This window comes from Myotis brandtii, unplaced genomic scaffold (assembly GCF_000412655.1).
Source record: "Myotis brandtii unplaced genomic scaffold, ASM41265v1 scaffold4, whole genome shotgun sequence".
Classification (NCBI taxonomy): Eukaryota; Metazoa; Chordata; class Mammalia; order Chiroptera; family Vespertilionidae; genus Myotis; species Myotis brandtii.
The window spans coordinates 7,788,580-7,803,965 of NW_005365371.1; the positions used below are offsets into that span (position 1 = coordinate 7,788,580).

The 15,386-nt window shown below is 41.0% G+C and overlaps 1 protein-coding gene across 2 annotated transcripts in view; it reads left to right on the forward strand.

Annotated features, from left to right (window-relative positions):
• The window catches only part of FGF12 (fibroblast growth factor 12), a 550,024-nt gene that overhangs the window by 251,577 nt on the left and 283,061 nt on the right, over positions 1 to 15,386 (forward strand). The window lies entirely within an intron of this gene.

Below are 15,386 nucleotides of genomic sequence, written 5' to 3' on the forward strand. Positions count from 1 at the left end.
TAGGGATTGGGCCTGCCCTCTGCCACCCGGGAGCAGGCCTAAGCCAGCAGGTCGTTATCTCCCAAGGGGTCCCAGACTGCGAGAGGGCACAGGCCGGGCTGGGGGACCCCCCCTCCCCCGCCCCCCGAGTGTACAAATTTTTGTGCACCGGGCCTCTAGTTATGTTATAGGGACTTCTGGAACTCCAGGAATCCATGGCCTGAATTTGAGGATAGATCTGGGAGTTCCTGGATGAGCCTAATAGCTGGCATTCAGTACCAATGCTTCTCAATTATTATGTCTGAACCCTCTCATTGTCACCTGCCCACTTTGCTGCTCTCCTACCCCCATAAGCTGCAGAGCTTTGTGCTTATGTCATGGACCAGCACTTGTTTATGAGTTTTCATCTAGACTTATTTTGTGTGAAGCAAATGCAAATGCCTTAAATATGAGAATGAATGGTAAAGCAAAATCCACACCAAAATGCAGATTTTGTTGAGCTAAAAATGATCTTTAAACCATTGTTGTTTTCTATGCTTGAGCATTCTTGAGATAGATTTTGAACTCAGGTCCTAAACAAAATGTTATTTGAAATGTTAAGCCAAAATAAAATTATTAGGTATACACCCTAAAGCAGGACGCTAATTATGTCACACCCACTTTTCAACATCTTCAATAGCCTGAAAGATAAAGTCAGATACTAGGCTAAGAATTCAATGTTCTCCATCAACCTTTCCAGCCCTATTTCTTACCACTGCCCTGTAATATTCCCAGTTATTTCTGTTTTTATAAGTCTCATACAGTGTCATCTATATTTTCTGAAAATTTTTATGTAAGGGAAACAAAGACTATTTCATTCTGACTATCACATTTGGTGTTGACTGAAATCTGGATTTAGGGAGATACTGTAATAGATCTGCACAGAACAGTGAAAACCTCACTCAAGGTTATTTCTGAGTAACTGTAATGGTTACATGTGCTGCAAAGAATGTGGATATCATTACAAATGTTTGAATTTCTCTGTTATAAGTCTTAGCTAAAATCCAGTCTTCCCCCCAAAATACTCATCCTTTGAGCTTCATGATAGACCCTATTAGCAACGGAAGACACGTGGCTTCTGTCTTTCCATCTGATAATAGTGGGTTCTTTAGGTAGGGCTCATCTCAATTTCCTGGCAGCATTATTTTGGCTCCTTTCAGCCACACTCTAATTTTAATCTGTGTGACATTCAGTAGATCAAAATTAGGCCTCTAAAATGTAAGTACAATTGGGATCAAGGCAAGTTAGCAGCTAAGACAGTGTTTTATTATCTTTTTCAGGGAAAAGTAGGTTGTGTTGAGTTGAGAGAACCTAGAGAATACAATTCTGGTACAACTATGGACCTCTGAACTATAAACATGACATGGAAATTCTCTGATGGCTGGAGAGAGATTTGGCGTTTCTCACCTGGAAACCCAGGCCAATCTTTGTGCGGTAATTGGAATCTGGCTGTTCCTGCTCCACAAGGTCCTGGCTTTAGAATTGATGAGGACTCACTTGTAAATCTCATCTCCTTGAGGAGAATTCCTCTTGCTATCTCTTGCACAAGGAGAGGGGGAAAATAATACAGACCTGATCTAAGAGATATATCAACTAGTAAAGTGCTGTCATTTCCTGTTTGAAGAGGTCTTTTCACACTGGAAATGATCAATGTTCTCAGTTTATTGTCCCTCTTTTCATTCTCAAAGGGATATAATTGAGTATAGAGTGGGTCCCTGGCCCTGGGGCTGTAGCAGTAAGAAAACATGTGCAGCCTCCCTGAGAATGGTTTCATAGGGGAAGAAGTCAAGGCACAGACAAGAAGAGACTGACTCTGGTGCCATGTCACATATAGAATTTTTTTGATATTTGCAACCATAGTAAAACAAAGACTTATATTTTTGATATTTATTTTATATATTTAAATGCCACTTAACAAAGAAAAATCAACCAAAAAAATGAGTTCGCGTGTCACCTCTGACACGCGTGTCATAGGTTCGCCATCACTGACCTAATTAATACTCTTGCTACCCACTGCATCTTCCCTCGGCTTCACTTGTTCATATAGGCATTCCTGTACACCTTTATTTATTCAACATGAACTCAAGAAAGATAAGGAAAGCTGTTATGGCTTCTGTGAAACATGCTTATGTTTTATTTAAGGTCTAGGATCCTATTGAATCTTCAAAAATTACTAATTGAAGCAACTAAAGCCCAGAGAAGTGAAACAGTTTGCTTACTTTTGCATAGGTAGTTAAGGGTGATTCAGGCATTATAATTCAAATCCCCAAATATAAGTCTATTTTTATGCCATATACAATTATACCCTTACCAATGCTCAACATAGTGTCAGGAATTGGGAAATGTATGGTATGCATTGTGTCTGGACTGAGGTACTTTATCTTAGAGCATTTCCTAGACTCCCTTAGAATTGTAAGATGTAGTTCCTGCCATCAGTGAGCTCACACTTAATTTGGAAAGATATTCTATATGCATTACAATTTAGGTAAAACTGTAAGTCAAATTAGTATAATATTGTATGAGCTGGAGAAATTTTGTCAGCCTCCTGATGGATGCTCATAGGGTCTGGTGAGTTAGATTATGTGGCTGGTGAGTAAAGAGTCATTTGTTTTATTTTCAATTTGTTGAGTGATTAACATACATTATAAAAGTAAATAGAGTTGGATTTTCAAACGTGGCAGATGCTTGAAATCCTCTTGCCATCTGCCAAACAGAAGATTTAAAGAGATGCTGCCCTCTATCTTTTTGCCCTCTTTCTTTTTAATTTGTAGAGATTCCAGAAGAGAAATTATGAGAGATTCTTGAAAACTAGGAAAAAGAAGGGGTTAGTGAAGAAAAATTTTGAAGCTCAACACATCGAAATTCAAAGTTATGATCTTACTTCTCTGTGTCTGTTGGCAGAATTGGTGTGTTCAGGGAATGGTATACAGGCTGTCCTGCTGTTCCAGAAATGTAGAGATCACCTTTGACTCATTCTGTTGCTCCCACCCCATACTGACTAATTATGAATTGCTTCACTGCCACCACTTTAATCTTATTTGTTTTGCCCAGGCTATTGCAAAATACTCCCAACCAGTCCACTTGGGACTAAATGCCTCTTCATTGGATAGTTTCCCAGACTGTAGTCACTGTGACTCCTCAACATGCACAGGTTTTCATTTCATCCCACCCAACTCTTTAAAACCTTTCAATCGATTTCTTATTGCTTTTAAAACAAAGACAATTTTTCCCAATGGTCTACAAGACAACTTTTTTCCTTAAATTTTTTTGGTATTCTTTATACTCTCATACCACAGTCTTCCTACATAGTGCTCCCCCCTACCTGAAAAAGTGTTCCCTTAGGTACCTCCATCCTCAGCCCTTGGACTTCAGTTCAACATTTACATCTTCAGTAAATACACTCTTGGCTGGCCTCTCCTTGTACTCGACACCTACACAGTCACATACCTTTCGTTCACAGATGCAGTTTCACATTTAACTTGTGGGATTATTTCATTTCCATCTGTCTCTTCCAGCACTAGACTCTGAGCTCAGTTGAGGCAAGAACCAGATCTGGTTTTTCCCGCCATTGTATCCACTGTACAGCACAATGCCCAGCACATAGAAGGGAGTCACTAAACATCTACTGAGTGGATGATCCAAGAAAAAATGGGAATATTTTTTATTTCAGAAAGGTAGATAAGCATGTGGCTTAAAAAGGATCTGTGTGGGAAGCTGTATTATACTGAAAATACTGGGAAAAGTTTGAAGTTCTTTTCAGCTCTACTGAGAATGGGTAAAAGAGCTCTACACTGTGCAGGAAGCAAAGAGATATTGGGATGAATTACCAGAGGAGGCTCTAAAGTCTATATAAAGAATATTGATAGTGGCAGAATGTATGTAAAAGGAGCATAGAGGCTGACTTGGTGGACTCCTAAAGGGACTATTGTAGAAAACAAAGTTACTTTTTCAATAAAAGCCTTCTGGCAATTTTATATTCCTGCCAGAGCCTTAGACCTCAGGTCTGAAGCTGATTGCCCTTTCCACTCATACATAAAGGCAGACAATCCTATGTTGGTTACACTGTGTCTTGGATGATTCTTGAAGAGTTGCTGCAAAGAACAATTACACTTGTGATTAGACACCATACTTAGTGTTGCAGTTTAGGACAAAGTGGCCCACACTTTGTGACTCTCAGGCCAAAATTTTTTATTATTTCACATTTAAATTTAACCATGTGAGGTGATTCTCTTGGGCCAGCCTCCATCCCTCTGAAATCAGAGGGCTATATAAAACCAGAGAGGCCTGCAGGCCCAAGATGCTCTGAAATGTTGCAGCACATGACATGCAGACTGGTGTCTTAGCAACACTGCAAATGCCACAGTGATGAGATCCTGGCCAAGCATGAGCTTCTTTTGCAGGAATGTTGTTAGGTTGTCTGTCTTTGACATGAATGTTTCTCTCCTTATGGGGATACCCGCCTGATGATAGCAGTAAACCTGTCTCTCCTGTGGGTTCTCTGCTCTGGTTTTTACCCTTCGGAGCCTGGGGCAGAAGGAGACTCATTAACTAGTGACCTGACTGCACTGGCATCAGAAAACAAAAAGACTGGGAATCCCTGGTTCTGCCTCTTGACTGATAGAGAGAGCCAACTCTATTGGGTTTTCCTGAGGATGGCTTCTTTTAGATTGGCTCTAAGTTTTCAGGAAGGCTTAAAAGTAGCAGTTTTTACCTTCCCTCATCAACTTAACAAAAGATAAGGGCAAACCTCTTCATTGAAGATACGCAGATGAAGGAGTCATATTCCTTGTCCTCAGTGATTCTGAAAGAGAGGTAAAACCTGAGCCATCATTATAATATGCAGACGAAGGAGTCATATTCCTTGTCCTCAATGATTTAGACATCTGAAAGAGAGGTAAAACCTGAGCCATCATTATAATACTATAGAAGAAAGCACTGCCATTAAAATTGTATCCAGTTAGAATCAGAGATGCTTTCATAGTGCATTTGAAAATTTTTTAAATGGTAATATCACATCAATGGGTGAAAATGAATAAAATATTACCCTTTAGTTTGAGGTGCCTTAGGGATAGCCTGGAAGATACAGTATGTCCAGAAGACTTGGAAATGAAAGATTCAAACTGAGGATAGTTGTAGGTATTTGAGATAAAGATTGGATTCATCACTACAGAAAATATTCTTTTAGTCAATTGAGGTGAGATGAGTTCCAAAGAAGAATAGAATTCAGAGAGTACATTTATTTAAGGAAAAAAGAAAGAAAAAAGACAGGCAATAAAGCTGAACATGAGAGTGAGTAGAGTAAGAGGCAGTGCCTGCAGCTCAATGAAGGTGAAGATTTTACACAGAGGGGTTCTTCAGTAATGTTTCCAGATTATGGGAGGCTGAAGAAATGAGTAAATTTGGAATGGGAGTTACTAGCATATAGTCTCTCACTGTTCTCAGAAATTCCACTGGCTTTTCCTAAATATTTCTGGCTAAAGGCCGGTACTGTTACCCAGCTTTTTCTTTTTACAAGTAGCATATTTTTTTTTCTCATCACCTTGTATTTCATGGATGCCTTTGAATGACTACAGTGGTATTTTTATTTTCCTAATGGCCTTGAGAATGGCATTGTCAGTCTTTTTCTGTAATCTTTGCAGCTCTGTCAGCTTCTTCCTCCAGTCACTAGTCTCTTTAATAATTTCTATTTCCTCCCTCCTTTCCCAGGGAGTTCTTCCTCATCCCCTCTGCTTACTTATCTATGACCCTTTCTCACAGCATCTCTTGCTCCAAGGACCTTCTAATGAATCTAAGGTGCAAACTACAAAGATTCAATTCAGATTACAGTGGAACCTCGTTTCCAGAAGGTCTCCCATCTCTAACAATTCGCTTCTTATTCTGACAACCCTTTCATGCTGATACCTGTATAATCAGTCACGCATCTCTCAGGTGACAAAGGAGAGAATGTGCAATTATGAGTCTGTTTGCCACTGTTAACATCTCAGGATATTGTGCTGTGAATATGTGTGTGTGTGAGTGTGTGTGTGTGTGTGTTTTGCTCTTGTTGCTGCTTAAAATTATTGTTAAATTTTCATTTTACTGTACATTTCTTTTCTTTTTTGTTAAATTTTTATTCACATTTCATGTCCTTTTTGTTTGTAAAGTGTTTATTTATAAAGAAAAACAGTTTAATAGACATATGTATATAAGAAAGGTTAAAACAAGGACTCATCTAGAGGTCTGGAATATATTAATTCAATTTGCATTATTTCTAATGAGAAAACATGATTTGGTTTTCGAACAGCCTTCCAGAACAAATTAAGTCTGAAAATGAGGTTCTACAGTATATCATTCTCATCCTTAAAGTCCTCCAAAGCTTCCTATTTTTACAGGGAAAAAGCCTGAGCTCCTTGCACAGCATAGAGTGAACCTTCAAGGAATAATCCTATATAATAAAAGGGTAATATGCAAATTGACCCTAATGGCGGAATGACCAGAACGACCTCTCGACCAGTCACTATGAGGCGCACTGACCACCTCTTGGTCCCTTTCCTCGACCAGCAGTCTATGATTGCCCAATGGTGAACGGGGAACCAGGGGTGGGTGGCAGGGGACTCAGGTGGTGCCAGGCCAAGGCCCCTGCTCCGCCAGTTGCCTCACACACAGAGGGCAACCCGCAGTGGGGGTGGGGCTGGCAAGCAGGCAGGAACAGCCGACCTCGTGGTCCCTTCCCCCGGCCAGCAGGATCCGATCACCGGATGGCGAATGGGGGACCGGGGGGGGGTGGCAGTGGGGGGTGGGGCCAGCTGCAGGCAGCCTGGGAAGATGGCCCTGATTGCAGGCCAGGTCTAGGGACCATACCTGCGCACAAATTTCATGCTCTGGGCCTCTAGATTTTGAATAAATAAGTTAACCTAGTGGGGGGCGGGGCCGGCTGCAGGCAGCCTGGGAAGATGGCCCTGATTGCAGGCCAGGTCTAGGGACCATACCTGCGCACAAATTTCATGCTCTGGGCCTCTAGATTTTGAATAAATAAGTTAACCTTTGTGTCCTTCAGCACCTATCCAGTGTGTGGTGGGTCCCCATCTTTGAGTTCTCCAGCATCCAATACATCACACTTTGTATGTAGTCAGTGATCAAAAATTATGGGCTGCATTTTAGTCTTTCCTGGGAAATGCCATCCTAAGCATAGCTTTATCTAGAAGTTTGAACCTACATGAAAGAAATCCTTAATCAGGCAAACTACTCAGAAACAGGTGTAAACTTAGAAGTATTTTGTAAGTGCAATGATTGGGGGAAATAACATATCTAATCGAGTCCAGTGGCTTGGAGAGCTCATTAGTACACCTGGGGAGCTTTTGAATCCTGCCAGTGTCAGAGCCTCGTCACAGGCTAATTAGCTCAGTTCGTGATCATTCCTTTCAACGGGTTCTCCAAGTGTGGGCCTCACATCAGCAACATTAGCATCACCTCAGAACCTGTTAAAACTACAAATTCTTGGTCCCACTCACACCTTCTGCATGAGAAATCCAGAAGTGAGACCCAGCAATCTGTTTTACCAAGCCTTCCAGGTGATCCTGATGTGTATGAATGCTTGAGAACACTGATTTTCAGCACTAAACTGTGACTTCCAGGGGTCAAAGCTAGACACAAAAGACAGTATTCATCTTTGGTACCTCACTATAACAAAATAGGTCATTTGGGGTCCACAGGGGGACGGGGGGTTCTACTTCTTATCAGTTAATGCTGCTGGATCACCATCTAGAAGGAGAACTTCTTTAAGTTTAAGACAGGGATATGACTATTTCAACCTGGGGTCATTCCCTCAGAACCCCAGCACTTAACACATGAAGCAGGTGATCAGTAAGGGTGAGAAGAAAACTTTGAGGATGAATTGGGCTGAAAGAAGTAGATGCATTAATTGTGATGTGTCATTTTTCTTAATTTGTGTTGTTTTAAAAATATTCTTTAAAAATTATTCTCTTTAGAAATGCCAGGGAATTATGAATTCAGTTAAGCAACTGGTATCTATCATGTGGGCCTCTGAAAATGCGATTAGGAGGCTTAGCACGGTAACGCATAGAAAATTGCTCGACACAGAGAAAATGATAGCAGATCGGATAAGCAAAGACCAAACAGAACAAGGAGAAGGAATGCTTATTTTGACGGATGCTTGGTACACTTCAGCAGCAACACTTGTTTATTTCACTTTTTTGAGTAACTTGCCTTTAAAAAAAAATAAAGAAGTAAACTAGGTAAGCTCCCTACCTTTACAGATGAGGGAAGTAAGGCTCAGAGATGCACCCACAAGTCCCTGGCCGAGCAGTGCTGTTCAGGACCAGAACTTGATTGTCAGGACTGCATCTGGCACCGATGGTGCCCTGACTCCCTGAAATTTGCCAGTGGGGGAGAGCCCTGAGCCTGGGGAGGATCTCAGTGAGCAGCTCTTGAAGTAGGGGGCGGAGAGCAGGGGCTCTTTCAAGTACTTTTGCTAATATTTCCTGTCTTTTGTAAGTGACTTTCAATTTCAGAATAGAAATACTCGGTTTTTTTCCTTTAAATGTGTATTCCTCATTTAGTATTTAAAGAAATAAAGTTAGTTGTGTGTTTTTTTTAAAACTAGTATCGCTGTAAATGAGAAAGAGAGCTAGAATAAACCCAGGATATTCCCCCAACTCATTGCCTTGAATGTTTTTTCTTCTGATCCTTTTGACTGGTGGTTTAAAGGTAAAAACATAGGTCATAGAACATTGGAGCAGCTGTGTAACCCCTTTTTCACCAAGGAAATAGACCCAGAGAGGGATGGCATTATCCAAAGTGTTGTAGGTGGAGTAATTGTGAGAATGAGACGTAGAGCCATTTCTCCTAATTCTTTCCTCAGTGTTCTTTGAACCCTTCAGTGGGTAAGATGTCACCACTGGAAGACTTGCTTCTAGATCTGAAAAGCAGTGAGGTGAGAGTCCCACTGCCCTTCTCAATGGAGAGAGAAGTCATCGTGAGTTAGTTTATCCGGGATACTTGTGATCATGGGGGTTTTAACTAATTTACTGTGGTCTGGGGGCAAATTCCTAGAGATAGGCTTTTCAGTTAATGCTGAGTCACAGTCATTTTGGGTAGCAGTGAAGGCTGTTTATGGTCCCTAAAATCAACTCCACAACCCATCCTCTAGTTCTATAGGCTACTATTGTAATCAAGTGGAACAAATAAGACTTCAAAAAAAGTCAACTCCATGTTAAGACTGAATCACAGAACACTTACTTTCTTTCCTATCTGCCAAACACACACATACTCAGGTGCACACACACATGCACGGTCACAGGCTTGCTCCTATGGTAGCAGATGGTAAGGATTATGGGTTCAGGCTGCCCAAGTTCAATTCCACCTCCATCCTTTACTAGCCATGAGACTTTGGGAAGTTATTTTATCTTTCCTTGACTTATTTTCCTCATTCTTCAAAAAGCTGGATTTCTCACAGTTTTGGAGGTAAAGCTGATGTTTTGTACCTCCACCGTCCAGAAGCTAATCAACCTTCAGCTTCATGGGTTTCTCATTTGCCCAGGCACTTCCAAGGTCCTGAGAGGGACCCTAGTAATGTGTTCACATGTTCATATGTTTTTGTCAACTTGCAAAAGTAAGGTATTTTGACCACAGCTGGTTAGGGGTACTAGCTTTTTCCTCTTAGCCATCTCCTTTGCCATCACTCATTCCCTGTTGAAGGATGGGGGAGTTGTCACTGCCGTTTTTGGGATCTGTATAAGGAAGTTGAAAGCTGTGTCTGGATGTTATAATGTTTATGCTATTTGTAATTTTTTTAAAATGTGTAATTTGGCCTGATTTATTTTTTATTTTAAATTAATACTGACTTGATAAGTAATTTTGTATTTGCTTCAAACTGCATGAGCTTCAGGCTACACAAAACTTGGCTGCATTCCTGCAGTTGCTAAAATGATTTAACCTCAGGAAGTTTACAAATGCTACAGACCACTCTGGCTCATTCCATTTAGGGGGGATACGTTAACTTACTCATGCTGCATAACAAATGATCATAAATTTAGTGGTTAAAACTACACATGCTTATGATTCTGTGGGTTGGGACTCTCTTGGCACAGCTGAGCTGGGTCCTTTGCTCAGGATCTCAAGGCTGCAGTCACTGTGCCTATGGTTCGCAGTGGGAACTTGGGGTTCTCTTTTAAGGTCATTCAGGTTGTTCACAGAATTTAGTTCCTTGAGGTTGTCGGACTGAGGCCTCTATTTTCTTGCTGGCTATCAGCCATGACCATTGTCAGGTCCTACAATCTGCCCTCAGGACCATACCACATGGCCATCTCCATAGGCAGTTCACAGTATAGCAGTTTGTTTTTTCAAGACCACCAGGTAGTTCTCTTTCTCCTGCTAAAAAGGAATCTTATATAACCTAACCTAACCCAGGGAGTGACTATCCCATCATAGTCACAGCCCCAACTCATGCTCAAGGGGACAGGAGGAGCCACCTTAGAATTCCATCTACCACAGAAAGACAAAGGCATATTTTTTGAGTACTAACCATGTACTGCTTTATTTATGTTCTTTTAATTATTATAATAATTCTGTGAGACAGGTATGATCATATCATTTTTAATGATCAAGATATGAAGACTTTGAGGAATCAAGTAATTTGCCCAGACTCAAAAAGTCAGAGTCTGGATTTGAATCCAGGGCTATCTGACTCAAAAGTCTGAGGTCTTTGCAACATACACATGGGCTCAGGAATCGATTGCTTGTCTGCCCAGAAAGACCTGTTATGGCCTCTCTGAGCACATCAGCTCATGCAGAATATAGGGTTATCTTGTGATATGTTCTGCCTCTCTTAGGGGCCAGGGTTCCATAAATATAAGGTGTGTGTATCAATCAATCAATGTGATATATCAGGTCTAACTTAAATGCTAAGTACTCCAGTACCACCTCCCCAAAGTTTTAAGTTGTCCAACTTTTGATTTTCAATTTAATTTAGCAAACATTTCTTGATCTTTCCATGTGAAAAGCAGTAGGGAAAGTAAACGTTTATCAGGAACATGTTGTAGACGGTTGTTTTTATAAAAATCATCATGGAAGAGTTACAGAGCACTGACTGCAATCTGGAGACCTGGGCTCAAGTGCCTTCATTCACCAATCACTGCAGCTTCCTAACCTTCAGTCTCTCTCATCTGTAAAATTTGTCTCGGAAGGGCACTTGTAAGGATCAAATGAAATTTGACATATGAGACAACATATTTTAAACTTTAAATTATTACAACTCAAGTTTCATAGGCTATCCCATAGGCTATTCAAGGTGCTATAAAAGCACTAGGAAAATGATGATTCTCCTTGACTGGGGGATTTGGGAGGTTTCTTGGATGAGGTTGAATTGAGGTTGGGCCTTGTTTTCAGATCTGATGACCCTGTACAGAAAGTAGGGTTTATGTAGAATGGAGGAGATACTCGCCATTTAGTTTTTTTATAAAAATATCTCTGGACATTGAGTCATTTCCACTGAACTGCAAACTTGTGTTTCATATGCTGCCCTAATTCATTTAATGCCATAAAATTCACTGGGTGCCTTGCTGTAATTACAGTGATAATCACATAAGTGACTTTCAGTTTGGGACCTTCCCCCCGCCCCCAACATTTCTAAGCACAGGTTTTTAAATGTCCAAATTCAAATTATTTTTCAAGGAAGTAGAGTTTAAAATAATTTATTTCTCAATATCTTGACTAGTAAAATGAAGAAACAAAATGTTTGCTGGGGCTGACTAGCAGACCCTGCATAATGGATGAATGATTACTCTAACATACGTTTGCTGTGAAAGAGAGGGCTAAGGGACTGCATGGCTAAAGGAACAGGATAGCCTCGATTGCCTGCCTCTTCAGGCTTTTATTGTAACAGCAGTTTCAGATACAGTTTATCTTTTAGATACAATCAGTAGGATAAGTAATCTTGGGAGGACACATGTGTCTGCAACGTCCTTTAAGCAAGGACACCTAGAGATTAAACATAAAGATTCCAGTAAACACCCGAGGTCTGCACATGCACAGACTTGTTTGGAAAGGCCAAGGAATACCAGTAATTAGGGGTGCCGCCTTTATCCAACTTCCCTTTTCGGAATTCCCTCCTTACAGACTTTCCAACCAAGTCTCCTGTGCTCCCCCACAAACTTCCTTCTTTTTGAACAACACATGATGATAGAACTGATATCTATGCAAATTAGAGAATGTATTAACATATGAACAAAATAAAAAGCACACAAACAAAACTCAAAATTGGCTTTGTTTTGGTTGAGCAGGAAGGGTTACAGCATACCATTAGAGATTTTGTATATATATAATAGTTATCTACATATATAAAAGCCTAAGCGACCATTACGATTGAATAGCTAGAACGACTGAAACGACCTGTCAACCAGTTGCTATGACGCGCACTGACCACCAGGGGGCAGATGCTCAATACAGGATCTGCCCCCTAGTGGTCAGTGCACTCCCACACCCAATCTCCCATGGCCCCTCCCCCCGGCCAGCCAGCCCCCATCAGCCCCTGGTGCTAAACTATTTGTAGAGACCTGCTTCTGGGTCGAGGTTTCTTACATAGCAGAGCAGCTCCCTCGCTGCAATCTATTGAAAGTCAGCCCTCAACACAAGGGTTTGTCTCACTCCCATCTTCTCCCTTCCCCAGGGGCCGCCTGCCCACCACAGCTGTGCGGTGCGAGGGAAGGAGGAGGGGGAGAGGCGGGGAACTGCGCGGTGGCGGGCCACCAATGGCAGCATTGGTGTCCAGCATCCACTCCTTCCTCACTCAGCCCAGTGATTGTTGCCTCCTCTCCCAACCCCGCCAGGGCCTTAGGGTCCCAGCCTGGGATGGGGAACCGGGGATGGGTGGTGGCGGATGTGGCCCCTTTCCCAGGGGGATGGAGGGCCAGCTCCCTCCTTGGGGCCAGCGGCCAACCTCCCTCGCCCTCCCCCCGCCTCCCCGCACAAATTCATGCACTGGGCCTCTAGTATTATTATTATATATATGAATACTACTTTCTACTTTATTTTGTTCAATTTGGTAATATGATTTTTAAAATATTGCTGCACATTTCATTGTGTAAATACAAACTTTGTAACTCATACTTTTTCAAAAAGATATTTAGATTTTTATCTTTTCACAGCATCTCTTACTTATCCCAAATTGTCTTCTAAAATGGTTGAACCCACCCACCTTACCTCTTACCTACTATGCATGCCTCAGTACATCTAGCCAACTCTGGCGTTGCCTTTTGAAAACGTGGACTGAGAGGAGCTCATTTTAAGTTGTGTTGTTTAGAATGTATCTTATTCTTGAAGGCCTGGATTTACTGTTATCCTTTCCTCCACTTGAATCAAGATTCTCACAGCACTTTGAACAAGATCATGTGTGTTTATTCTTCCCTTTAGTACAATTGCTGTATTTATTAAGTTCTGTTTTCTTCATTAGACTTACAACTACTTGAAGGCAAAGATTATCATTCATTTTTAAAATCTCTGTTAACACTAAGGGCATGGCTTGAGGAATAACTGATGTCAGTAAACACTGAAAGGTGGCTATTGAAATAAGTCCCTTGAATAATAGGAACTAAGGGTGAGAAACCACACACAGGAAGGCAGACCTCATGTAACTGGTGCTGTCCAGGTGAGTGCTAATGGAAACCTGGATGGGGGGGGGTGTGGGGCGGGAGGAATAGAAAGGAGGCAACAAAGAGACATTATGGAGATAAAACAATGAGCAAGTTATGTCTGTGTGCACATGTGTGTTGTGCTTGGGGTATGTGAAGGAGAGGCTGCTATAGTCAAATAGAATGCCCAGCTTCCTTTTCAATGACCAGGTGAAGGTTAAAGCTGTTACCTGAGAGCTGATGGAACAACCTAGGCTGGCTTGACATAATGAGTTTAATGTCTCACCAACATCTCCAGATAATAAAAAGGTTAATTTAAGTTATACTTTATAATAATCATATTAATGTACACTTACATAAGCAATTTATAGCCTTTGTGCAGTAAAAAAAAAAATTAGTTATTTTTTAGCCAGTTGAAATGAACTAGGACTCAGGACTAACCTATTTAGAGGTGACAGAGATGTTCAAATTAATAAAGGTATTTAAAACCAGAGTGCCTTCAGGTGGGAGAGGAATTGCTGAAGGAACTAAGCATGTTTCATTCACAGAGACAGAGAGAAACAGAAAGGGTAACATTGCTCTCTACAAAAATCTGAAAGGCTGCCCTGTGAAAGAGATGCTGGAATAATTCTGAGTGCATCCAAATGGTGGATCTGGGGCTGGGGGGACCCATTTTCTCTTATACTCAGAGGGCACTTTTATAGGCATATTGACTTAGAAGGTTGTGACAGTCTACCAGTGGAGATTTTTTTTGGTGACAGTCCACCAGTGGAGATTTTCAAGAAATGCTTGCATTGCTGAGGAATTGGACAACCTGGCTTTCTAACCCCAGGATTCTGTGATTCTATCAGAACTGTTTTTCTGTTTAGCAAGTTTTGTAGTTTGGACTGATTTGTCACTTTTCCCTGTAATTTTTAATTAAAGGAAGTAGAATGGTGTAAATACAGCAGTATCTTGTTCGTCCTTTGTTTTCTAGACATAAACACAATAGGAATATAGGATTAAAGTTGTTTTACTTTTGGAATTCTCCTTCACACTTTTTCTTTTTAATGCATCTTTACCATCAGGGTATCAAGCTTTTTGCTTCTCCCCTTTAGCTAAGATCTAATCAGTCCCTTTCTATTTGGACTGCCAAGAAAATCAACCTGATACAAACCATAAATTGAAAGGTTTCACCTACTTCAGGTGCCACCAAGGTTTCTCTATTCAGACCCTAGCTCCTGTGTAAGAAGAGAGCTTATCTCTGAGGTTCATTGTGGGTGGTAAAGGCAGTGTTTGCCTTTGTTAGAGTGATCCCAGTAATTTCTCCATTCAGATGGCAGTTATGTTGGAGTTTTAAAGATAACTCATGTCATTGTCTGTTCCTTCATTCCTGGGGCTTTCAAGATTTCTTCAAAATGATATTCGATGACCCCATTGTAGCCTAGGGCTGACAGGCAACCTCAGGTATCTCTTGAAATAAAAACGCCTTCAGTGGAAGTAAGACATTGTTGATATTGTGCATAAACTCAACTTTTTGAAAAGCTCACATTTTCAGAAATTGAGATGTTCAGATAACAAATATGCCCCAATATACTAGTTATAATATAGTCAGGATTTTCTTAGTCTGTATCAATAGGACTCTTACCTTTCCTTACTTGTACTCTTTAAGATTCATCCAGCACTGCCCTCCTTAGAATGTTTTCTATTAAAAAGTAGTAGTTAGCCCTGGCCAGTGTGGTTCAGTTGGTGGGAGCATTGTCC